Source organism: Trachinotus anak, unplaced genomic scaffold (assembly GCF_046630095.1).
Source record: "Trachinotus anak isolate AG129_WGS33_773 ecotype Australia unplaced genomic scaffold, CSIRO_AGI_Tana_v1 ptg000021l, whole genome shotgun sequence".
In the NCBI taxonomy this organism is placed as follows: domain Eukaryota; kingdom Metazoa; phylum Chordata; class Actinopteri; order Carangiformes; family Carangidae; genus Trachinotus; species Trachinotus anak.
In genome coordinates this window covers 2,370,922-2,398,308 of record NW_027273872.1, presented here as the reverse complement: position 1 = coordinate 2,398,308, position 27,387 = coordinate 2,370,922, and the positions used below count along the sequence as shown (strand labels likewise).

At 42.1% G+C, this 27,387-nt stretch overlaps 2 long non-coding RNA genes across 2 annotated transcripts; one reads left to right on the top strand and one right to left on the bottom strand.

Annotated features, from left to right (window-relative positions):
• Nucleotides 1-1,933: 1,933 nt before the first annotated feature.
• LOC139637888 (uncharacterized) lies at nt 1,934-25,190 on the bottom strand. The gene is made up of 3 exons (XR_011694712.1): nt 23,957-25,190; nt 14,202-14,271; nt 1,934-4,514 (listed from the first exon to the last, which is right to left on the bottom strand). It is a non-coding gene; the product is annotated as an uncharacterized lncRNA (long non-coding RNA).
• Nucleotides 4,554-8,879, top strand: LOC139637887 (uncharacterized). The gene is made up of 3 exons (XR_011694711.1): nt 4,554-5,389; nt 7,880-7,947; nt 8,304-8,879. It is a non-coding gene; the product is annotated as an uncharacterized lncRNA (long non-coding RNA).
• Nucleotides 25,191-27,387: the final 2,197 nt, after the last annotated feature.

The window sequence follows — 27,387 nt, the reverse complement described above, 5'->3', positions numbered from 1 at the left end:
CCAACACAGAGAGCAGGGGTCAGCTTCAAAGGGCTCCTGCCCACTTCCTGTCACCTGGTTCTCCGTTTCCTTTCCGTTCCCTCCACGCTCCGTTGCCCTTCTACGAACAGGTTAAGGACATAGAGAGTGTGCAGCTCCTCCCTGTGATCTGCTTCAGCCTCCTCCCCAGTCGCCCACACGGGGAGAGAGGGTGAGAGATCAGTTCCATCCAAACACCACACAGCCACACACCCATCTGATGTGGAAGCTGCTTTTGATTTAACTGCAGCGTAAGAATGCGCAGCTCTCTACGTGGCAGTTGTTTGCTAACGTTGGGTGAGAGCACTTTCCCATTTTCAAGAGCTGAATTTCAATCTCTAGATTTGTATTGATGGTGCATCAGTGATTGACAAAACATTACTATTAATTTATAGGATATATTCTAATCAGACATTGTACATATTTTAATACAGTATGATGCAAAAGTTAATTAAGGTAATAGCTTGTTTATAATTAAGCATTAAATTCAGTGAACTTTTTGGCTCTCACTTTAAACATGTTTCATTATTAACTGATCATCAGATCTGCCATGGTATGAATCGTTCTGTCCCCTTCCCTGTTGGTCAAGTAACAAATGGCAGGGCTAGGGAACACACATTTTATCTCCATGAGAGCTGTCGGACAATTAGCTCCAAGAATACATATTAATCAATCGAGATTTTTGAATCTGTTTATTAAGCCCAGCCATTTTTTTTTCTTCCCCTCCAGTACATTAGCAGATCTCAGTATGTCGGCTACTCTTGTGAACAGGGATGAGAAGGAGATAGAGGGAGAGGAAATAAAGGTCTGATGAGTTTGGCAAAGAGAGGATGGAGGCTGAGACAGATGGCATGAAGTCTGCAGCACTCTGGCGTGGCTCGCCTGGTGCTAAAATCCTCCTCTCTCACATTCCAACAAATCCTACCAGGAGGCTGGGGAGTCTGTCACACCACTCCAAGGATCCACACGGCTCTCTTCACCCCCCCCCCCCCCCCCCCCCCCCCCCACCACCACCACCACCACCACCACCCCCCACCCCCCAGCCGGGCCTCTGACCACTCCGTATCACATTCCTGCTATTTTATCCTCACATATGTATACATTCACACATTAACATGTATAGAGGTGGGCCATTTGGACCTGTACAGGCCTGGTAAGATAAGAAGCACCAGGGGGGGTGCAGATATGAAGAGACACCATCTGACTGCTCTTATGGAAAAGGAACCAAGGGGGCTTAATTGAGAGAGGTGGCCTTTGCTGTCACTCCAGTGTAAAAAATCGTATTCAGTAAACATTGGGCCAAACCGTGAGGGAAAGACTGAACAATCCATTTATATCAGAGGCAGAAGACATAAGAAGCTTTTTGATTAGTTTCACCACAGCCCGCATCAGCCCCTGCTCTTGAACAGAAACACTGAAGCCCAATCTCAATCCAAACATACACTGCTCAGACCCATATTTCAAGGCTCCCTGTGGACCTTACAATCCAAAGTGGACAGTAAGTGTAACTATGATTACACACATAGCACAAGACCAGCAGCTGGATCAGGGGCTCCGCACGACATCTTCATCTCCAAATACCATGCGATTGATATCCTTTGAATTCCTGAAGCATGCTTTCTTTTACCATCTCAGAGTGGTTCATCTAATAAGAACAAGCTAATTTATTTTACACTGTGCTCTCTCCCCACGCCTCTTCCTCACTGTCTTCCTGCCTGCCTTCTGCTTGTTCTAATGAATGACTTCTGAGATGAGGTGCTGCTGTGAGGAGGTGACAGGGGGCTTCAGAATCACATTACTGTTAATGATAATAAAAAGAACAATCTGTGCTAAACCTCTTGGATGTTTTCTTTTCTCGTCCCATATGGAATGAATATTTTATCTGCTATTGTTTTGAATATCTTTACATGTTTGAATTGAAGCCTGTGCAATTAAAATGCACATTAAATATTGTTTTGTTTTGGTTTTTTTTTGTTTTTTTTATGCAAGAAAGGCTGCTCTGATAAAAGATATACAGTGGTGCACCATCTGGGTTACAAAGCATACCACCAAGCACACAACATCAGGCACATCTTAGCTACATGGTGCTGCATGAGGAAATATATTCCCTACGGTAACATTTTAAGTGCACAACGAACGCCAAGAACACTCAAAATGCAAACACAACTTCTAACATACGACACGGGTTCTGCAGGAGTTGGGCTTTATTGATGTGACTTCAACTTTTTACAGACAAAAGGTTACAGGAGTTTGCAGCATTTAGTCCAACTGCATTCAACTTAAATTGAAGCAATTAAATGGGATCTGTTGCTAAAAACAAAGCTGTCAAAGCAGGTGTTTGATGCTTGTGTTTACATGACATGGAGGTTCAACACCAACCCTAACAAGCACAACATCTTCACAACTATAATAGCGATGGAAAAACTCATATTGAAAAAAGTTTTGAGCTGAACACAAAATCATATTTCACCAACCACAAAATAATACACTCAGTGGCTCAGGATGACTGTGAACCCTGGTGCAGGCCGTCATGTCAGCAGCCACTCAACGCCAGAGTATTTTCAGGGTTGTTTACATGGCTCTGACATTCACAAGCAGATCATCGCTGACTTTCCCTCCTACCACCGCAGAGATAGAGTTGCTGGCTGTCCTTCCTACATGGCAGGGCAGCGTGGTGTCCCCAGGCTCATTGGCACTGCAGCTGTCACCCACAGGATGGGAAAGTGGCAGGGTCGATGGCTCCACGGCATGGCTTCTGGCAGCGTCCCTCCCATCCTGGCCCGGTGAAAGGGCAGGGATGGGGAGCCCTGTCTCTCAGTGCATTGATCAAGGGCCAGCCCTCCATTAGCCATCGTCAGAGCTAAAGGTCAGCTAAGGCCAACGGATGGGTCCTGTGTGCGCATCCTATGGTGTGACTCATTCTCACACCCAGGAAGCGAGTCCTTGTCGCTTTGGTCTGTGCTGCCCCCTACTCCTGGTGGCCACATGAAGATGTCCATACCTCTCAGAATAGTTGCCCCCTCCCTGACGGGTTGATGCATCCTGCGGGCTAAACTCGCTCAAATATCCCCCTTTTTGTGTTTGATGTCAGCCACATTATGCATTATTGTTGCTTTTAGAGATATTACTATCTCCTGCCAAATTAAAAGAGCCTTCCTTCTAATTTTCTCCAACAGAAATTGCTTAATAAATGAGCAGGCCCTGATTTGCACTGATGATCACAACAACACAATTGCATCAAATTGCTCACCCAGAGATGGTGCACCACATCGTGCTCATCACTCAGTGACAACTACTGCCTGGTGTGGTTTACATTAATGCAGCCAGGCTGTGAAAGGGGATAATTGTGGTGCTAAATGCTGCAGAGGCTGACAGGATCCATTTCTTGACTTGTCAAGGGCAGCAGTGACAGAGAGGGCTGTGCCGGGGTCTGTACACACAGAGGCAGATGAGCTTATTTGCACCAACATGCGTGCACACATGTGGGCACGTGAATACACACTCAGGCAGGCAAAATCAGCCACACACCACATAGAGATGATTGTCTCTTGCCTCTGTCAGGTTGTGTGTTTTTTTTCTCCAGCCATGGAGGCCTCATCCTGGGAAATTGAGCAATTTCTGATTGAAAACAATGCCGGTAATTAGAGCACTCACTATTTGTAACCACTTGGCATTGCATTAGTATGCAAAGCTGGCAGCCAGCTTATCTTGGGGAAAACGTTTGTTTCCTTAATTGCCCTCTTAGGACAAATGTGAAGGGGGGGGCGGGTGGGGAGGGGAGAGAGTAAAATGTTAACGTGCTGCAGTAAGAATGGAGCCTGGTGTGTTGAGGGGATGTGACTCCCTGAACACGGGGGTTAAACTCCGCTAATAGGCTGCATACAACACACATGGGCACACACACACACACACACAGGCCCAGAGTAACAGTGGAGCACTCATACACCCACATATGGGCACACACTTGCATTGGCACATGGGCACATGGAGGCACAGACAAAAAGACAACTATGATGAGCGCACACATTCCAGGACACACACAATTAGGCACAATTAACTCCATAGACATACTGTATACTGTAAAACTAGACATTAGTAGAAAGAACTATTCACCACACTAATGAATTAAGTGGCCCTTTCTTTAAATAAAGAGTCCATTAAGATGTAAAGCAGGGAGCCAGCTTCCTTCAGCTCAGTTTCTCAAACATATAGAGAATGTGTTTCATCTGCTGGTATCAAACTTTTGACAAAATGATTCATCACCTCATGTCATCTGCAGAATGTAAAGCTTACACACAACCTCCACTTCATCTGTGTCGTTAAAAGTGTTAACAGCTCGTTCTTACACAGCCTCAGTCCGACTTCTCACGGTTCTTCTCTTACTGTCTCTTAGACGGGAGGCACAGACGAGTCCATCACATCTCAGTCTGCAGGACCCTGCTGGTTGGTCACCTTTTCCTTGTCACAGTGATGAACACGAGGAGCTTAACTGGACCCTGGTGAGATGAAAACAAAAATGTTTCCACGTTAAAATGTCAAAAGTCGGAGGCAAATTCATCTTTTTTTTTTTTTTTTTTGCATCAGTGACTCATGAGGCATTGTACTTTGAAGTAGCTGCTGAATTACTATGATTTCCACAGATTGGTGGACAGAAGACTCTGAATCTCGGAGGATTAGATAGTGAGACATTGTCCCTTTCACAAAAACACAGAGGAAATGTTGTATAATTAAACATGCAAAGACAGAGTGCATATTTACTTTTAATAAGCAAAATTAAATCAGTTTTCACAACAATCAGACAAAAAAACTCTTTAAGCTTGTACATTTAACCAGAAAATGACACATAGTTTCCTGAAAATAGATATTTTTGTTTTACAAATATACATTTTTGCTCCTCCACAAAATAGACTAACTTTGGTGTGAGGCTTTGTTCCTTCTGAAAGACTAATAAGGCAGCTGGAGAATGTGTCTGGAATCTGCCTGTTGAAGACAATTAGCCCTTCACTCAGTTCAAGGAGCCTGATATATTTTATATTTGTATTGTTAAAAAAAAAAAAAAACATTTAATAAAATACAAGAGAGACTGAGATGACCCGCTGGAATGTTCTCCTCTTTGAAGAGGTTATCACCACATGTTGAAACTCCTCTTTCCAAGTCTAATCCGCTTTTTCACAAACAGGCACAAAGACGCAAAATCATTTCATATTAAGCAGAATCAAAGCCAGTCAGCGCGGGCTTTCTCAGCGACGTAAAGTCAAACACAACCGCTGGTTTAAGTCGACAACATCTGAGCGATACATTCACCATCAGTCTGACTTTAATCCTCGTGGTTTTTGACTCTCAGTTGTTTCTGGAAGGACGTCTGAAGAAGGTGCGTTTCTCTAAACCCACATGTGATTATTACAGTTTGGATGAAGTGAAGATAATTTACATGAATTAGGTTTTTTTTTTCCCTGTGTGATCGGTGATCACCTGCCAAACAAGTTGTCTGAAGTATTTTCATGTCAAAATTAAGCGTCTGTTATTTATTCTAAATACACGTCGTTAGTCTTAATGGAAAAAATAATCAGTTCAGTTTTAATAACACGCAGCAAATTATTGTCATCATGATAATAATAATAAACTCAAACCAAACAGTTGAGACAAGTGAAAAAAGTTTCTGCAAAAACTCCAGATGGAAAAAGTTTTACTTTCTAAATGTGAGCGGGAGTGAAACCAGCAGAAGCCTCGGTGCCACAGGTGGATGAATAATGATGAAAACATGTGGCCCCCGGGCCTTCTGATGTGCCAGGGCTACTCAGCTGCTCATTAAAAATCCACATGAAAACTATTTTCCAATCAGCTTTATTTAAGCCACTGGACTGATAAAAGCATCGTGATGTTTGGACATTAATTGGTGTCCGCTGAAATACAGTTTCCTCTTTCTTCTCCCCGAGATCTGATGCGCTTCATGTGATCAACAAGGCTGCAGAAGTGAGGGGAGAGAAAGGTTTTTAAGGCAGAGGAGCAGGTTGCTAAAAAAAAAAAAAAAAAAAAGCCGCAAAGTTTGCGCTAAAATAAAAAACAGAGAATCTGAGACTTCAAAATAAAAGCCGGCGGGGACGGAGGAGGCTTTAAACGGGTTGGAGCTCGTCGCGCTGAGGTGACTGATATTAAGATGGAAAACGTTCCGGGGACGTTTTAATTAGCCGCGGCTAATAAAGCACCTGTTAAAATGATTTGGCCTAATTGGTGCAAACGCTGGTGCATTAAGAAATATGTGCAAATGTTTATATTTACACCCTGAAATGCAGCGTGCACGCACTCACACGCACACGCGGCGGGTGGGCTGTGTGTGTGTGTGTGTGTGTGTGTGTGTGTGTGTGAGCCAGGTTTCCTGATAAATTCCCTATCACTCAAATCAGTGCTCAGTCCTGTCCTCTGTGCGTTGGACTGGAGAATAAAAGGTTATTATCAGTGGTTTATTCTGCAGAGCCTGAGCTTCAGGTGATGAGCTTAAGGCATCGACCGGATGCGTTTCTCTTCTTCTTTGTAAACTATAACGAAGGCTTCGTCTGAATTCAGTGTTTTTTTGCATTTCTCCCAACAAAACCTGAACGCTTCAAAAGGGATCCCCCCTTCACATCATCCCCGCTGACGGGTTGGGAATGTCAGACTTCCTGAAAGTTGTGAGAGCCAAACTGGCTTTAGGAGAGCTGAATCAGTGTCCGTGTGTACACACACCACGTCCAACAAAAGCAGGGGCTAATCCACCTAATTTACACAATGCACAGGGCCCTGTTTACACGGGATATACCCTCAGAGGGCCTTTCTCTTCCCGGCGTTTCAGGCCGGGCTGAGGTGCAGGCTGTTTTTTCGGAGATGAATGATCTCGGGTTCAAACTGCAACAAAACCAAAGCAGATAATGTGACACTTCTCAGAGAGAATCAACATCATTCCAGGAAAAAGAGCCTCAGCATATTTCACCTCTTTCCCTCTCGTCGTGAAGCGACTTTCTGAAATAAACCATGGTGTCACCTTTAGATTTTGGTTGGAAAAAGTGCCCTCACACTGAAATCAGCAAAGTTCACCTCAGTACATTTACTGGTCCGTGTAACTGATTTATGCTCGGAACGAATCAGAGCTTTTTATTTATTTATTTACACTTAAAATGACACGAGTGGACAGTGACGAATATCATCACCGTGACCATCAAATTACTGTGTCCAGCCCTTTTTATTAAAACAATTACATTAACACACAGCTCTTGATACAGGCACCTGAACACATCACACACAGCGGATAAGATGCACTTATTGTTTTCGGAGCCTTCGCGCATCCATTTAATCTATTTTGTACCAGGTCTTTAAAGGCACCACTAATCCAAATGTTACTCTAACCTTTACAGCACCGAGTCCTTGAATATTAGCAGCTGCTGTTAAATTAAATGTTGTTGTTTTTTTTTTTTGCTTCTGACCTCTTTATGTCAACAGAGCTTCAAACCTCAGTGAGTCAGTTCAGCTCGCAATTATTCTGCACGTTTTCACAATGTCTGTCACCAGATTTCACCAGCAGCCTTTATGTAATTAAAAACATAAAGACATGAAATGAAATGATGTTCTTTTTTTCTGTGTGGCCTTCACATTGTGCGTGGGTCTGTTTTAACTGGTAATACGGGATTTTTCTGATAATCTATTCACCGCAAAATAAACACTGAATAATGACGCAACTGCAGTGGCGTGAAATTTATTGCGATTAAATAGGACATATTCAAGAAGCATGTGTCCTTGAACGCATCCAAACGCCATTCCTGTATCTGTTAAACCGCAGTGAGTAGATGCCAAATGTTTCTGAGTGAAAACAATCTCCTTTCTGTTTTAGAGGCATCATCTTCAAACAGCTCGCTTCGACAGGCTGCGGGAGGAAGTGAAGGCCTCTGCAACGCAGAAGTGATGTTCATGAGATCTAGGAACTAAAGGGTTAACGCGACAGTTAACGGAACAAGGACTCACGCCGAACAGAGCATTGTCTCATTTTATGTCTTTCCAGCTATTGACTGTTCAGGCAGTAAATCAGGAGTTCTGGCAGCTGCAATGATTTTTTAATTACTTTCATTACAGTCCTAGATTTCCTGTTTATTCGACTTAGCGCCCTTTATACCGTCCCCGTCTGTAGGTGTGTTTTACTGTTTCCATTATTGCATTTTTTCCAGAAGGGGTAGGTAATTACTTTGGCACAGCACAGGTAAATTCCGCCGCTAAATTGAAATATTCTGCTTTAATCCTCCCTAAATCCCAATTGTCAGGACCCGGAGACGCGAGCGGCTGAGGAGTCGTGTGGAGCTCCGGTTGCTTCTGCAGGTGAGCGGCGCGTCGCGGGGGGGCGGAGGATCTCCTCTCGCCGTCATAAGCATAAAACAAGATTACTAGATCTTTATCACCGAGCACCCCACCACCTCCACCACCTCCAACTCACAGAAGTGCAACTTCACAATCTCGTCTTCAGATGGGAAATGTTGCATAATGAGCAGGGAATGAATGGGATATTTTAAACTGAAATGAATAAGTCATAAATAAACTTCTCTGCATCTGCATGTTTTCCAGGGGTTTTCATTCCTTTAACAAAAGAGCAAGTGAGCTTGTGCATGTAAATGAATCAGGAGATGCATTATTAAACCTGGGCTTGACATCTTTGTTTGCACGTTGAAGAAGAAGAAGAGGCCGCTAACATTTACCTGATATTAAAAATAACACCTTTGTCTTCTTATAAACAAAAAAATATGTGAGTGATCACAACTTAAATCTCGATTTGAGGGTTTTTTAAGTGTAGTCTCTCTCACAGGAGTAAATACTGCCAGAAGTTTGTACATTCTGCTTGTCATGGTGCTGCCTGAATTTAACTTCCCTGTATCTTTAATTTGTAGTCACCAGGAATGAAAGGCTGAGTCTCAGCTCTGGCAGCTCCCATGTCAGTCTTTGCAGGAGTGGGTGACAGAGAACAGCAGAGGCAGATAGCATGCTAAAATCGCATCACTAGAGACCCCACATCAAAGTAGACCAAACCTCACATTGAGTGAACTTTTAAGCCAGAAAGAGTGTGTGACATCAGAGCACCTAAAATGTGACTGTCATGTTTTTCAAACTTGGCTGAACACAGGCTCAAAGACTTGAGAAGTATTCAATGGCAAGCTCTGTTCAAACACGCACACTAAGATTAGCAGTCTTTGTCTTACAGGAACCTCAAAGACCAATTAGATTGAGAGATGGGTGTGACGAATTTGTCAAAAATACGATGATAGATATCACTTTGGCAGTGAGCAAACATGGCTGGGGATTTCACTCAAGCACAGTCATTGACAAGGCACTGTCAGAAAATGTGTCATCTTCAGCAGACCTGCCAGTTGACGAGGATGCAGCTTGGGATTGAGACTGATCAATTCCCAAACTGCCAGCAAGACATGGCTCTGGTAGTGGCACTTGATTTTGTGAGGTAAAAAAAAAAAAAGTACTGTTTGCTTGGATTACTGTCAGCTTTTTATTTGCATCACAAACCTGCACCGTCCCAAGATATGGAAGAAAGAGAATGTGTGCAGCAAATTTTAGATTAAAAAAAAAAAACAGAGTTTCATATTTATCTGGGGGTTCAAAACTTTAACAGCAGAGTTTTGACCTTCCAACATTTATGTTTGGACATACTCACGGAAGTGGCACACTGTGCACATGTCTGATTTTGTTGTTTAATGTACACCAAGTCAATACGTCTAATAGTTGAGCTTGTCTTCGGCCACTATTTCTAAAGTGAAATCTGATACTCAAAGCACTTTCCTCTTCAAAGTAGTCTCCTGTTGTGCTTTGTGACCACAATAGTGTCAATCTCATACTTTCAAAGCCTCATCTCTGTGTCAGCTTTGAGTAGCTGTCTATACATGTCTCCAAATAGAGTCGAGGCTTTGATGGCTGGTCTGAAAACAGGTGGGAACATTATGACAAAATCTAAAGTGGGAAAAACTATTTCTATTGATGCGGCTGCACACGAAATTTGACCTTTGATTAGTAGAATTGCTTTTATAAGCAAAAAAAAAAAAAAATTGTGTTTGATTGTTACATCAGTTCAGAAACATTAGTTTGTGACCTCATGTGGCAGCTATAGGAAGGAAATTCCTTTCCAGCTGTAAATTACACGTCACAACTGGAGCTCGGCAACATCTGTAGTAGAAAGTGATTGTGCAGCATGTTGTGTCATGTTTGTAATCAACACGTCGGTTCGCCTCAGTTAGTGCTGAAAAGACACCTCGACTGATCAAGTAGTCAGCTGACAGGAAATTTATTCACAAAATACTAAACATTTGTTGGAGCCAGGTTCATATTTGAGTTTTTGCTACTTGTCTTTGTTCATATAATTTAAATTCAAATGTTTTTATGTTTTGTTCTCTTGGTCAGAAGCAATTTGTAGGTGATGACCTGGTATAGACCAACAATTGTTTTTTAAATTGCTCCCATTTTATAGAATAAACAATCAATTAATGGGAAGAAATCAACAATTACACAAAAAGAAGGAATAGCTGCAGCCCCACCCAACCCTGCTGATGCATTAGACTGTATTTCTGTTTAAGATAAATTAATTTCTTATTCAATTTCTACCACTGTGAATCGTGCATTCTTGTTTTCACTGATGTAATAGTCAAAGATATGAGAATTGTGGACATGTTAGAAAGAAAAGCCTTTGTGCCGTTGTGCTAAACAATAGCCATTTGAAAAGCTGCGTTTGAAGCCATGCCAAGTGATTGGGAATAATCAAATGACAATAATCAGATGAAAAGAGAGGCAATCTCAATAAACTTTGTCACTCAACCATTCAAGGTTCAATCATATCAGAGGTGTTTTGCATAACTATGAGACCCTGGTTCTAATCCTCAAAGGGTTTTGGGGCTACTTGGCTTTGCACTGTAGTCATTCAAGGTCGCAACCCGGTAGGAAATATGGGCTGCCATAGCAACACAAAGATGGCCTCTAAAGGCTTAGCATAATTCTTCCCTAATAGAAAAATAACAGCGGCAAATCCCATCCTTAGTGAACTGGCTTATTTGACAGAGGCAGACTCCCACCTGTGAAGCACATAGTCACCACACCAATGCGCTAAGACTTCGATAAGATGAAAAAGAGCCCATCTCTGGGTGGGGATGGGCGGCCTAAGCTCAAGCCAAATTCTCTTCTCTGAAGCTGAAAACAGCCCACAATGTGTCTCTGGCTAGCTTTAGGTTTTTGAAGCTGGACAATATGAGCTGCCAAATGAATCATACTCTCTATATAGTACTTAACTTTGAACTGCTTAAGCCATACTCTGAGAAAAACCTTTGGCAGGAGAAGATGGCTTATACAGGATCAAATCTCAGCCAGTGAATTGTTTATACCTTCTCTCTTGGAATTATTTTCAACTCAAAGCGAGTTGTTGAATGCTTGGATTATTTGTGCATATGTCTGATAAAATCACATCAGCTTGAATGTGCTGTAGTGGTAGTGATATGGCATTTGGATGTTCGAAACCTTGCCTAGTAACTGTCCTCTCCTCCTCCCGATGTGATGTGATCACAAAATATGTGATCCCCCTCCCTTTACCCCTCCTCCCACTTTGTTGCCAGGTACCACAGAGATGGATTCTTGTCACTGTGTGAGTTGCATCAGGATGATGAGCACCGGGGAGAGAATAAATTACCGCCACACGTTAGAGTGGGAGGCATGTAAGTATCAGCCGCTACAGCAGTGCATTGCTCTCTGCTTATGGAATCACTAATGAGGAGCGATATCCAGCCACGATGCAGCCACGGTGATCGAGCTAAAATCAAAGGCTTTATGAAGTCATTACTGTCAAAGCTAGATATGAAAATCAAATGATTGCCCAACATGGCTTTCTGCAAGAGGTATATGGTGCTGTTTTGTCACATGCAAAGGCTAAGATAGAGATAGAGAGAGAGAGAGAGAGTTGTAGCTGAGGGATGGGATGCTTCCTCTGCTGTGCACCTGAGTCAGCCATTTTTAGCTCGACTGGATTTCTGTTTATTCACTACATTCAGCAGCTAGAGCCTGATTGTGTGGCTCAGACTGCTGCTGCATCTTCCTGTCAGTATCCTCCCGCACATGCCAGCCACTTGTCTTATTCAGCTGCGTTTAAAGGATATTTCAGCCCGCCGGGATGAGTCCTGCTAACCCACTCCTGACTGTGTATAATCTCATCATTGTCAGTGCTGTTTTTCTGTTTCATGGCGTTGAAGAGCTCGTAGTCGAGATGACAGAGCAGAACTGAAAGGAAGATTATCATTATATCATAATGTCCTTTCAGCTCTGGGGAGAAAATGCAGCGTGTTTTCGGTTTGCAGTTACCTACCTGCAATATAAAAAATCACTTGAAGGCTAAAATGATTCTTGGTTTAATATCTTAATGTCACTGAGGATAAATTCTCCCCATCATAACATCTGGCACTTGTGGTTCTGATAACCATAAGGGTGATGTATTAGTACTTTAAAGGGACTTTTTGTTATGCAAATGAGAGTTCCCCAGCTTTCTTTTCTTATCAGTTCATCTTTTTGCTGTTGGGCAAATATGCAAAATTCATATATTAATATTCTATTCCTCCCATTATTTTAAGACGTCTTCCTTGTAATGTATTGTCATTAAAACAATATATTTTTCTTTACCCTTTACACCTTGAAATTCTACCGTTGCTACCTTTGGCAATGAAAATCTCTTCATTGGATTCTGCACAGTCCTGCGGCTTGCCTACATTATGGAGTGATTCACAGTGGTGTCTTCACATTAAATGGGCAATGACATTCAATGGTCATATGTGGGACTGAATCTATTTTACAGTGCCGCCTCAGTGGTCAGGTGAATAGGAGAACAGAGTAATTAAATCAACACTGTATCGACGACTGTCCAAGGAAAGGCCAGACTCTTCCCTGAGGGGAATCCCACTGAATGTCGGCCTGTAAGCCTCCTGTTTCAGAGTCTTACGCAGAGCACCTTTCTACATCAAAGCTTGCTCAGCACCACGTCTCAAAGTACTGCATCTCCAGGAAAGAATGGCCTCTGCTGAGATATGGACACCTCTGGCCTCATTTAACGTGCATGGTCCCCTCCCCCTCTCCAGGCCTGAATCCGAGGATAGAGTGGCTATCTGACGAGATCACACAGAGAGGTGCGGGAACTTGAAGGCAAAGAGTTACTGTGCATCCTACCAGGAGTCTCAAAAGGGTTCTATTAAAATGCATTCAATATGCCAGTCAGGGCTTTCAAAGTGCTGCACACCCTCTAGCCCCGGCAAACTCAAAGGGCATCAGTGCACATTCAGTAAGGGGAATCTGGCCCCCATTAATTTAATGAGTCCAGGGTATTAGTATGCCATAGCTAGTTGTGAAGTCTCCCTTTTTTCATCTCTGGTGGAGTTTTAAGGAAAGATCCACCAACTTGGGAGTGACAAAGTAGAGCAGGGAACGAGGTGTGCTCATCTAATCTGAGATCAATTTCTAGCTGTCAGCCCTCAGAGGGCAATTTCCAGTGGTTAATATGTCTTTGTGCAAGCTGGAAATCCGGATAAAGAATGCAGAGTGGCACATTTACTGTCACCAGGAGAACTTTGCTGTCTCTTTATCATGATTGCATCCTTACAAAACAGACACGAAACTTGTAAAAAATAATGGGCAGGGGATTGGTGCTTGGAGACATATTTGCATAACATATTTGGAAACATGCTGTGGTCATTATAGCACAGTGAGCTTTTTTTTTTTCATTCACATCTTTTCTACAGTCACTTCACAGTTAATTAGCTTGGTAAACAGCAATGTTGCTTTCTAAAGCTGTAACACCTGACTTAAAGAAGAACACACAGCCTGTCACTACACAGCGAGCTGACATGCAACTGACAGTCACCTGTAAGAGATTACAAAGACAGTGGAGTTTGCCAGGGCCTGTCAACCAGGAAGTAGCAGCTGCTGGAGCTAATTAAAGCCATAGTATCACGGTAACATAGCCCAGCTCAGGGCCACATCAAACACTCCTCTTCATGCCAGTCTGGAGTCTCATCTCTGGGATGTTGAGGCCCTCCATGACCCGTGCTGGAAGCCTGCTGGGCTCTCGGCCTGACCTGAGCGCTGAGGGGTGAACCAGAGTGGGTCAGGATCACTGTGGGGTGCACCTGGACCAGACTTACCTGTGTCTGTGTATCTGCATACCAAAATGTGGCCATGCGGCTGTGTGGGCGCGGGGACGTGGACTCTGACCTGCACAACAAAGGAAAAGAGAGAGCCTGGGTGAGAGGTCAGGAGGAGAGAGGAGGCTTAGGGAAAACACACGTAGGACGCATTGGCTAAACACGATCAGAGGGACACATGGGCTGAGGTAGAACCAGATGCCCTCAGATGTCCAGATGAAACATAAGCCCAATGTAAACATGTAGCTTCAGTATGGACTGGCTTAAGTTATTCATAATTTAGCGATAAGCTTCAATTAAGACACAATAATACTCTGTTTATCTGATTATCTCCAGATAAAAAAGTGCATTACATTTTCCCAGTTACAAATTAAAAAGCTGTTTCAGATTACCATCTCTCAAAATAACACTCAGCTCAATCCTAATGAGCACTCTCACTGAACAAAAGTACCTGAAGCCCACTGAGGAAAGGTTGTTCCAGCCAATATTTATAGACATGTGATAAAAGAAAAAAGATAAAAGAACAGATAGTCAGCTCTCTCCGGTCGGTCTGTTTCTTCTCAGTATCTGTATGTCAGTCGTAGAGTTTGTGTGTAACTAACCAGAGAAACACATCCAAACAAATCTCTTGTGAAACCTTTGCTCAGATGCGGTTGCAGTGGGTATTAAACCAGATAAAGCCCTGGAAATAGTTTTATCTTATAATAGAAAATATTTTTGACCAAATCCAAATACCTTTCCCTTAATTATGAGTCCATCCAAAAAGCTTCTGTGCAAATAAGCAGCAATTTTCTGTCAGGATATTTCACCAGTGCCACCATGTTTAAATTTTCAGCACTTTCTGAACCAAATGTTTCCCTGTTTACTCACTTAAGACAACTTGGAATATACAAAACAGCATGACAGGGTCGGCAAGCACAATCCCATAGGTGACAGTTGCAGTACTGATTCAACACTGACTCTAAAAGCGGTGTGGCAGAAGGGTGTGGGTGTGTGCAGTGATCTGGCCCTTGGCTCCGGGTGTCATGTTGTGGCTCTCAGGGCCAGTCCTACTGCCACATCTAAAAAGACATCTGCAGTATGGCACCATGGTGCATCCTCCCCGGGGGGCCACGCACATGGGCCACCTGAAGCAGGTCTCTGTCTCCACCCGCCACACGGAGCGCGACACAACTTCATGCAGGTAGACGTGTCTGCAGGCGTGTCCCTGTCAGTCAGGACAGACACCAATTTGCCGCTGTCTTGGGGAGGTGAACGCAGCACACGTATGCAGAGAGCATGCTCAAAACTGCACCAACAATTTTTTTTTTTTCTTGTCGACTAACACTTCACAATAGCAGCGGAAAATTCAATCCAGCCTATGTTGGATATTTTGTGTGCCTGCCGAGTAGTAGGCCTGAACAAAATGAGAAAGCCCTCGACCAGATTTCGGGGAGATAATTTTATTCTGCCACCCTGGGCAGCCTGGGTTCTCTTGTTGTGTAAAATAGAATGAAAGCAACTTTCCGCTTCACGTCTTTATGGCTTCATGCTCTGAGTGACTAGCTGTGAGGGTCTGAGTTCTTTCAGCAGTCGTCGTGTGGTCTCAATCTCTTTACACGTCTCACTACCAGGCCTCCTCAAACTGTGTAATCAGCAGATGTGTTTATTAGAGCAGGCCACTGCCACGGCCACGCCTTGCATTCTTAGCCAGTTTCATTTGGCGATATATAATTTTTTTCCTTTAGATTATTATTATTCTCTCAAACCCAGCGGCCATGTTGATTTGGCACTTAATGTGGCCTGAGGTTGCAAGTCCTGCTTCACTCAGCAGTTTGAATTCACATGCCTGAATGATGTATCCCCAGTGTACTTAGGTTAGTCCGTTCAATATACCACAGAGCTGCTGATTTAAACAAACTGACGTGACATAATTCAACAGAATCCTTTGACCTTCATAAAGACGAAGTCACGCCAACTGAGCAGGTTTTAGGGCTCACCATCCCAGAGCAGGAATATTTTCAGAACAGAGACCAAGGGCTCTTCTCTCTTTAACATCACTATAGGGAGAGAACAGGCTTGCCTGAATTGCTTCATACACAAAATAGGACACCTACATAGCAAAAATACAAATTATAGTGTCCCCTGTCGGCAAACAGGATAAAGACCTAGAGGTAGATAGATTAGAAAATCAGCACATCTCTGGTGCATCGTGTTTATTAGGACTTGTGCTTTTTGTTTAGTCCATGAACAATATCATGACATCACATTTTCAAAAAATGTATTAGCAGTGAAATAAGTGATATTGTACTGAAATTATATAATGTTATTGTGATGCCTTATTTCCACTATGATGAAATGGACATCATAATCACGTACATGTTAAATACAATTTTTAAGAGCTTTACTTGAGTATCTCTATTTTATGCTCTTCCTAGTTGTATTCCACAAGATTTCAGAGGGAAATATTTTCCTTTTTACATCACTAAGTTTATCTGACAGCTGAAGCTGCTTGGTGTGTTTTGGAAAAACACTTAAAATATAACACACAAAGAACCTATTATGTGTTTAAAAGAAAAAATACCTTGTTAAGGACCGAGCTTCCCAACAGTATTTAAAATGCTGCTGAAGTGTGAGTATAACAATAAATATGATGATGATGATGATGAGTGTAACCCTGACAGGGGCCTTTGATGCTCAATGTACATGCTGCTGCTAACTCTTCTGTAATTCTACTTAAGTATAGTTTTGAAGGCAAGATTTACAGTTTTAACCCTTTTTCCACAGTGTGGTGTTTGTACTTTTACCTCAGTAAAGGGTCTAAATTCTGCTTCCACTCATGCTCGTATAAAAGTCAAAGAACCTTTTCTGGACTGAACATGGGCCCTGCACAGAGGCCCTGCAAGGCAACGTCCCTCCAGCCATTATGGGCATGTGGCAACATGCATTTTCAGGACCATGAGCACCACCTGGGCACCATCAGGGCACCAACATGCCAGTGTTCTTTGTCTGTCACCATTTTCAATATTGCTGCAGAAGGTGGCAGACGTGTTAAGGACCGGGTCCCCGTCAATTGAGCTGTCAAAATTAGCAGCATTTCTGGTTTGTTTAAAAGGCAAAATGGGTCACGCGATGAGGCAACAACTAAGACCCAAGAGGGATGCCATGATGTTTGGCGCTGAGAAATTATTCATTACTCTATGTTATCACATCAAGAAAATATTTTCAAATTTTTCCTCATTACCGTCTGAAATAACCTGGCAGTTATGGCAACTAATTATTTCACATAATTGTGTCATATTAAGTATAATATAACAGTGTTGATACTTCTGTCATTTACTCCTTAATGTCTAACTTGACCTTTGCTAGCGATCGTGTTAATGACAACTCCATGAATTCACTTTTTATTAATTGGCGATTTGCTAATGTAATGACACAGAGCCAGGGAGGTGTATATGTGTTTGTGTGTCGGGTGTGTGTGTGCATGTCATAAGTGGTGATGTTAGACTTGTGCATTTGGCAAGAGTTTTTTTTTTTTTTTTTTGCTCCATTTGGTGACAGATTGGGTTTAAATAACATCATATTTTCACAGTTGTGACTCACAAGCCTCAGTGTTGCAGTCTGGGTGAGGTTTAGCACTTCACATGAGGATGAAGGAGGACCAGGTCGCCTCGCTTTGTCTTTTAGTTTATCACTTTCTGCAGGGCCTAATCTGGGACTCAGTGAATCAAATCTTCAAGATTATTCTACTGTTGTGAATCCAGCCAGTCTCCGCCAACAAAACCCATTCCTTCTCCTCACGACTCCCACTGATATAACCACTGCATAGTAATACCACGGAAACTGATTGTAGCCCTTTTCTTAAAAATGTCCAAAATGCATTAAAAATGTAAACCAGCCAACATTTCAGCTAAAAAAAAAAAAAAAAAAGATTTTCAAAAGTTGTGACATACAGTAAGTTCTGCCAAACAGGTGGCAGTGATCACAGGCCAGCTTGACTAGAAAAAAGACACAGCTCCACATTGATCTTGCATTGTGGGGTGCTAAGCATTGCTGAATGCTTCTGAGCTACCATGCTAACAACAGCGCTACAGTTTTCAACATGACTTAGAATTTTTTAGCTGAAGTCATAGCAGGGTGCGTCTTCTCACGGAGCCCCAGGTAGGAGGGCATATGGGGGAGGGGGGGGCTTTTTTAATATTGATGCTCCGGGCTCGAAAAGCTCCTCCAACATTAATGTTGCACTAACTCTCTGTACCAGTATATGTTACTGTGGCCCTGCCCCTTCATCAGCCATGTTTGTTTTTGCTGGTGTTGTGCTATCAAAGGCTAACTGCTTTACAGCACCTCCTGGTGCTCCCCGGGAGGAAACGTTTCCTTTTGGAATAAATATGCACAGATTTAAAGGTAATAACAAGAGTCTTTTGCTATGTGTGAAATTTTTATTATATTGGTCTTTCATAATTTAACAAAATGGTGTGAACTTGTGATGATATTGCTGAAAGGATCCTGTATCTTCCTGACTATGGGGCCTTTAAAATAAGATGTGAGGATTTGGGCTGATGGGTTCATTACTGTGTTTGTGTTTTTCCAGAGATTGCCTTCACACATTCCATGGGTAACTTCCTGCTCACTGCTGTTGCCCTTTAACCTTTTTTTTGGCTAAAACCTGACTGTATGGCAGATGAAGCATTAACTGTGACATGTCTTTTTTAAGCACTGAGTGTGGAGTACTTGTTGTCCAAGAAAGATACACTGGAGTGTGGCCTTTTGCTCTGCAGCTTTGCTTATGCTCTGCTTTGGTGTGCTTGTTCTGTCCTGAGCTGCCTGTCCTTCAAATCCAGGGCTTAGTATGAGGTGGGGCACAGAGGAGGGATAAGGGCTGTCACTGCTGCTGCCGGGGTGTCCTCACCAGCAGTGCATAGGAACTAATAAAGATACATGCTGCCAGGGCCCTGCCGACCAAGCAATGAGATGTCACCATAAACAAGCTGCAGGAAGTTGGCAGTCAACTTCCTGGTTATATAATTCTGACCCATTTTTACTGAAAAGAAGATTGTAGGTCCTTTTCAAGCATTCTGGACAAATCTATGTCTTGTTTGTTATTGCTGAAATTTTAAATAAAATATTACCACCAACATGAGCATCACTGTTTGGTAAGATTCTCCACTGCTTTTCACTTTTAGGTGCTTTTTTACCATTCTCTTTTCAGTAGAGATGGGGGAGCTTGCCTAGCATAGATGCTAGCTGCAATTATGTGTTTTTTAAAAGCACAAGCCAAGCTAAAGGTTACTGAATCTCCTCACCCTGTCAGTTGCACTTGCTCTTTCAAACTTGCATGTCAGAGTCCATCAAAAAAGCAACAGCTCCGGCAGTAAAACATGCTCAGGTCACATATCATGTATGTCATCTCTGCAAATGTTGAGTGACATGCAGCAGATATTCCCAACTCAAAAAGTGATGCATGGCAGCGCTCAGCTCAGGCAAGTGTTGTGATGTGATGTGTCATGATGGCAGGACAGGTAATGCTATATCCAAAATATACATCAGCAGTCAAAATAGATCGCTGATAAATAACAAATAGATAGCCCAGATATGACTGCATGTCTGGGATGGGAATGTTAAGGTTAAAGTGTAATCCCATCAATATTCAAATAAAAAAATGTGGGTTAAAAAGATAAAGATAAAGTATTTATATTTCCAACAGCAAGTCCCATAACCAGTTAATTTTAAAAAATGTACTTTACAAAAATACATATCGTTTTGATGAATTTAACTCACAAAATATCATCTATCAGATTATCTAAATTGTAACCGTGTCAAAGAAAAAAACCTTGAAGTGCAAAAGCAGGAAAATCACTCATGGCCCTAAAATATAAGGGTGCTTTAATTTGACGGTGTGAAATTGAAGCGCCTTTGAAGAATGTCCACAAAACCCTATTCCCTATTTATTTCTCATCAATGCTGCAGCTCTGACATGTCTCTTTTGTACACTAGAATTGTGGTTGGGCTCATTTAGGGTACATTTAAAGAAATATGTGACCAGAACCTTCAGGTGAATCAATTTAACTGGACCAGATGAAAATGGGGCCTTTGTAATATATTCAGGCCTCCAACTTCATTTAATGCTTTCTCTTACAGATCCTGAGACCGTGTCCACAATACTCTCAGTCATCATCATCATCATCATCATCATCATCTGCCTCCTATTTTCTGTGTATTCTGATTGAAAGCAAAACATTCAGAATATCTATCGCGAACCAAAACAAAATAAAGTTAAGTAAAGTAATTCCTATTTGAAATACTTAGGTGTAAAATAACACTTATAATTTGCATAAACAAACTCTTTCAAAAAAACTTTAGCTGCAATACCAATGATGTGTTTTAGATTCATATAAATTCTCTCACTCTTACTGAAGCACCAACTGCGTAAAAATATTTATTTTGAAACTTTAAAATGTACAGTATTTCTTTAATGACAAATACATCAAAATAAGAGCATGGCATATTAAAATAAATGGTAAAAAGATGAACTTTAATTTTGCAGATAAGCGTTTGCTCCTTAACTGATGATTTTATAATATATGTGAAATTAAAGGAAGACAAGTAATTAATTTGGTATTTTTACTCAAATTTAAAGCTGAAGTTGCAGGATATATGGTTTTTGTTGTAAAAATAAACTTTAAAATTAATCATATTATCAAAAATAGTTTTATTCAGTATATAGGAAATCAAAAATATAGGACAATTTTATGATAAAAGCAATGATAAAAAACTTAAAATTAGATATTGTTTTTATTCTATTTTAAAACACACATAAAAAATTAAAATGACCATATTTATTAAGATAAGTAACAGGAAAATTTGATTGTAAAAATTTATTTTAAATTAAAATAAAATCGTACAATGTCACCCGTCAGAATAAGTCTACATGAACTTGGTTTTGACCACTTATACACACCCAAATACTTTTTAACAAAGAGAAGCAGATATAAATGGAGATAATCGTTTTTATATTATTTCAGCAGATGGAGAAAAGAAAGTTATTTGGCAATTGTTGAAAAGTTTTCCAGCTGATGTCAGACAAATACAGTATCTGCAAGAACAATCGGAAAGTAATTATGCATACTTTGTGTTAGTTTAGCTGTTGAAGAAGCCATCTGTTTATAAGTTTCTTTGTAATTCTTTTCAATTGTTTTTATGTTTGTTAAACTTCATGCGCCACATCAGAAGACAATGAAATTCATTAGCTCTCTATTTCAAGGTGGTATCTAATTGGCAGAAGATTCTTTTATTTCAAGTCTTTTTATTTCTTCAAGGAACATTGTCTAGAATGGGAGGCTCATCACAATCTAATAATATGCAATGATAAATAAGAAGCAGGGTTTTTGATCAAAAACTGAGTCAAATCAGATGTTTCTCTTAGATTGAAATGTGAAACTTCTCTCAGTTTGCAGAATGAAAGGCCACCATCTGTTTTTCATATGTTCATCTGTAGAGAGGACATTGAACTGTCAGCACCGTCCCTCCTACTTATCAGGATGCTTACACATCCCCACAACACAAATCTTCAATTCTGTACAAGTCTTTTGTGTTGTATTTACATCACTGGGTCAACAGCACTGACAGAGCGAACTATAAACATTTGCTTATTGATGGAAAGTTCATACCAGTTATTTTATTTAAGCTAACTGCTGCAATGTCTCTGTAAAATTAAATTTTACGACAACTCTGATTACATGTTGATATAAAGTAGTGGTTGAAACAGATAAAATAATCCTTCTAATTTCTCCATTATATTTTAAAGCTCCTTCTTTCTTTCTTTTTTCTTTCTTTCACTATTTTAACCAACTTTAACCTGTCAAAGAAACTTTAAACATTATAGAGCATACTTTAAAAAAACCCCAAAACATATTCACCATAATCTAAAATTTAAAATCTGACAACAGTGAGAAAGTATCCAGGCAGAGAAAGTTACCAGTCTTATCCTTTAAATCTCGATTACAAAGAAAACTATCTCTCACATGATTTTCCAAAGTTAACCTAACACACAAGGGGAAAAAAAGGTGGGGGAGGGAGGGGGGGTTAGAAATTTGAAGGCTTTCCTTGTGTCATACTATGAAGGCTTTCAACTGCTACGACTCAAACAGACTTTCATATGAAGCTGTCACATTTTACTCATCTCATAACTCACAATTCCGGCTCAAAATATTTACGTAGTCACTCATTCTAACACTCAAGCCTGCTGAGGTACGCTGCGTTACGTTATTCACACATTTTATCTCTAAATTGTGTAAATCGTAAACAATGTCACGCTAAGGAAACTAAATTGCACGTTTAAAAGTCAATCTGAAGCTGCAACGTTGGCAAACCTTTGAGAGCGTGAATCGCTTGTACAATACAGCTCATACCTGAAACTGCTTTCCTGAAGCTGCTCAGACAAACTGGGCGAAATGAGAAAATCAGTTCATCTATGAACTATGAAGTCAACTGTGAATGTGTTGCTCTTATGCAGCATTCAAAGACTGTCAGCTCCATCTTCCTCCTCCTCTGTTAGCTTAGCAACAGCGGCCATTTTGTCTGCATTTGCATTGGTCCAAATGTCTTTCTCAGGTCATGCCACATTTCTTTAAAATTCTGGTCAGGAAAAAGTCATTTCTTTCAAAATGTTTTGCAGGAATGAGACTCTTAATTTGTGCCTTTAACCGAGATAGAAGTGGAAAATGTGGATTTTATCAGACATGTGCTGTGCATGCACAGAGCAGTATTGCTTTCATTTCCTGCTCAGAATGTACCAGACAGTGTTTAGTATTAGCCACATGGCTGTCAGACAAACGCACATGCATACAAAACCCATTCGTGTGCACACCCACAGTGTGCACACACGCACACACACATAAAATAGAATGAGCTGATCCCTTCCTTCAAGTCTCCATCAACCACCCACTGTTCCCACTGCCACATACGTAGACAACCAACCACAGGATGTATAAACTCAGCTGTCCAGAGATCACCGTAGCTTGTTTACTTGCCTGAAGTGGATGCAGAGTGGCAGAGTGGACCACCACCATCCACAGCAGCTCATCTACCTACATGCGTTCAGCTCTCAACTCTTACTGGAGCCCTAGTCACGTACGTACTACTGTATGGGTAAGTAGCACAATCTGTACTTTTTACCCAAGTCAGCTGCACCAAAGAGAAAAACCGTGATGGACAGACCTGCTGAAGACTGTGCTCTCGTATGTCTTTCAACTCTTTGAAAATCTGTAATTTACACACACGTCATCAATTAGTCATAGTTCTACCAATTAGTGTCTTCCTTTTCAACTTTGCCAGAATAATTCACTGGAAATCAATACATTTTTAATCTAGTGTTTCACAGAAGCAGTGGGCTTGGGCTACCAGGAGACTACTGTAAAACACTTTCCTCCAAGACTTTTCTGAGCCTGAAATAGAAATGACCATACTGTATATCTTTGAGAAAAGCTCTTCATACACAAGAGCTTTTCGAAATCACTACATCTTTATGAAACTGCCTCTGAAATAGCCACGCAAACGTACAACGATCAAAGAAAATAAACAAAGTTTTAACAACTAAAATGTGCCGATGCGTAATCTGTCTCTGCATTTCTGAGGTTAATGGGCCTGTTGTCCCTTCGCAGGCCGAGCTGCCAGTCCCCTGCGTCACGACACGCTTACACGTACCAGGTACTAACTCGTCTGTACTGTATGTTGTTGCAGACAGCAAACACACACATGCCCACACAGACACTCACCTCTGCACTGCTGAAACACAACACTATGGAAACACTGGAGCCTCGTCTGATTCTGGTAAAGTCCAAAATGTCCATGTAATGGGCACAGAGGGGTAAAAAGACTGTCTGGGAGTGAGGCCCGGAGACTGGGCTTTCTGTGTTTCCTCAGAGCTGCCCTGACCACCCTGGTAAATATAGGAGAGCAAATCCTTTTCAGGTTGAGAGTATGACACGGGACTGCCACATAAATCAGTGCAGGCCCAGCCCGGCACAGGCTGGGAGCGCCATGGGAGTGGTAGGCGGCTCTATGGTGAGGTTTTTGGTGAAGGATTATGGATTGAGACGTACAGCTGGGAGGCTAAAGTTACACTTTTCATTACCACTTCGAGGGGGTCTTGGCTGCCTGGAAGCCAGTCAGATTTGTGAAGACCTCTTTCTCCCCCTGGAATGGTTGTAATTCTGCAGGCGCATTCTTCACCTGAGGATAATTGTTTTTGATATGGCAAAAACAATTTGGCGAAACGCAATGGGAAATTCTGTTTTTTCCTTTTTTTAGCCGACGGAAGAATGAAAAAATAAAGAAAGAGGAGAGGGCATTGTGAAAAGTCCTCATTCACTAAAAGACCAGAGTAAAGAGAGAGCAGTATGCCCCCTTCTGGCTCTTTTCTTCTCTCCCTCTTTTCTTCTCCTTTTTTCTATGGCGTCTGGAGATGTGAAGAAATGTCTTTTGATCAGCTCTGACAGAGCCTGGGCCATGTGAAGAGGGTGGCTAGCGGGACTCTGCCAATCCATGCAAGGCAAAAATGTTCCTAATAAGAGAGTAATAAGCTAACGAGTGCTGGGTGTCTGTCTGATCCACATTCTGGGTACTGTTTGTGCCAGCACACCCAGTGCCTTCTGACGTGTACCCAGTTCTCATCTGTCTTTGGGCCGTTTGCCAGGTCACTGGATTTCACCTGGCCAGTCCCATATGCTTTCACCAATGGTGCAATAGTCGGAAATTCAAGAACCTTGTGGGCAAAAGAAAAATGAAAGTGGGAGAATTTCTATTTCTGATTTTACACACATTGCAGGAATGTCAATGTTCAGAATGTATAATATGTTTTGTATTTACTGTGCTGTAAATATATATGGGTGGAAAAATAAAGTACAGGGTTGGGCTTGAGCAAAGCAAATTTGTCTCACCTTGCCCACACAACATCAACTTGGGGCTATTTCCACAACTGACTGCTTCCATTGTATGTGTGGGTTTGAAGTGGTCACATATCAAAGGGCTGTGTCTCTGCAGGGTGGATTCTCTGGTACTCGGTACAGCACAACACGGAGATAGTTACCTCTCACAGCTTCCCGCTGCAGCATCCCAGCCCAAATAAACACATCACCTCCACTGCAGGGGGAGGAGGACAACAGCACAGCTGCCAGCCCCCTCTCTCTTTTTCCTACCCAGGAGCAGTACCAGCCAAGTCCACAGTGCTGCAGGGCATCCTAAGCATGAACAGGTGCTCTCTTGGTGGAGTCGGGCCTGGTCTTGGGCCCGTCTCTGGGCCTGTGCTAAGTGCTGGATGTGTGAGGGCTGCAGAGCACAGACTGGCCAGACTCTAATGGTGTGTTGGTGAGTTCTGGGCTCAGCGCTGGTAATTATGGTGGAGAGAAGGCGATTAGGCAGTGCTAAGCAGCCCAGCGAGGGGGACGGGCCCACGCCCAGCAGGGAGGGGAGTCCTGCCACGGGAGGGACCAATCAAGTGTAAAGCAGAGCACAGACCCTGGGCCTTGGTTCAGTGAGAAAAGGCTTGGCCACTGGTTCAGAGCACCGCAACTTTCACGGATTAGTAGAGACACTATTCTGAAGACTGAAAGGGGGAACACAGCACGGAGGCAGCATCAATGCATGCGTGCACGCACACAAACACACAGTCACACAGCCTCTCTCTTTCTTTTTCTCTCTCTCTCTCACACACAAAACCCACCAACAGCTGGGAGGAGGGCCACAGCCATTGCCATATTACCATAGCAACGACATATCTCACATTTGAGCCCAAATGAAGACACTTCGGGCTGCAACCGAGATATTTATTCTTCCAGTTAATGGAAGTATTTTAATAGTTTCTCTCCGTGTTTGTAGAACGCTTCCCCCTGAGTTAATGAGCTGCAATTGGAGGTGCTTGATGCATCAGACAAGCATCTTGCTATTCTGTGAATTGCAGGATCTCTTCTTCTGTATCCGCTGTGAAGACTTTCAAATTTTGGTTAATCGTCATTACTTCCTTAGGTCCACTGTGGGATTCAGGGCCAACAAATGGATCACGTTTGAGAGAAGCAGCACTTTCAAGTAAAGTGATTGCACTTTGCTCAAATTAAACATTTTTCACTGTTCAATGCCTTTGGCAGGTCCAATAACTTTGAAGAATGAGCTTATGCTGTGCTCCACATGCATTAGATCGTTTTATCAATTTGCTTTTAAATGTAATTCTTGAAAAGCAGATAAGAAACTGGAGAGCTGTTAAATAGCGGGGTTGGGTGCTCTGTAGAAAACAGACCTTAGTCATGATTGAGTGACTAAAAATGACAAATTGCTTAAAGATGAGTTTGGAGAAACCAAAGTACAACGCTTTTGAGTGTTCTTATAACACTGTTTGCACAACAAACAAATTAAATAGACCATTTTAAGCCACTGTGTTGGAAGTGTAATGGGGAATCGCACCGGTAAACCGTATGCAGAGTTAGTGAGGCGAGCGTATTTGCAGTCAAATCACAAAGTGTAACTCTCACCGTAAACATCTGGCCTCGGATGCTGTTGTTGAAGGATAAATTGGAACCTTTCATCAAGCATGACAACGTCTTCAGTTTTCTTCAGCGTGCTTATTTTCTGAGACTGTTTTGGTTCAGTTTTGTCCTCATTTTGGAAAGAGAGTAAACACGTAAATGGTGACTCTGATTTGTTTCTAGATGGAGTTGGAGTATGAGATCTCAAGTCCTATTCTATTCTCTCTAATGGCGTCTCTTCCCCAGACAGCCTGTGTGTGTGTGTGTGTGTGTGTGTGTGTGTGTGTGTGTGATTTAGCATTCTTTGAGATGAGGAGAGTACGCCTGTATCCAGGGGCCTCCTCCCCCCTCACCCCCCAATCCCATGCATGCTTTGGGTACTGTCATCCTGCAAAGCTTTCTCCCTCTCTCTCTCTCTCTCTCTCTCTCTCTCTCTCACTCTGACACACACACACACACACACACACACACACACACACACTTCCTGTCTTTCTCTTGGTTTCTCTCTCTCTCTCTGAGCATTGCTCATCATGCTTCAACTTTGAAGTCACAGCTTTCTCTTCCCCTTTTTTGTCTCTGTGTGGCTTTGATGCGCTAACATTCTGTGAATAGTTCCTCTAATGCCTGGATCCTTGTGCCTCATTCTTCCTCCTCTGCCAGAGTAGGAACGGTGAGTCTCTTGCCTTTGA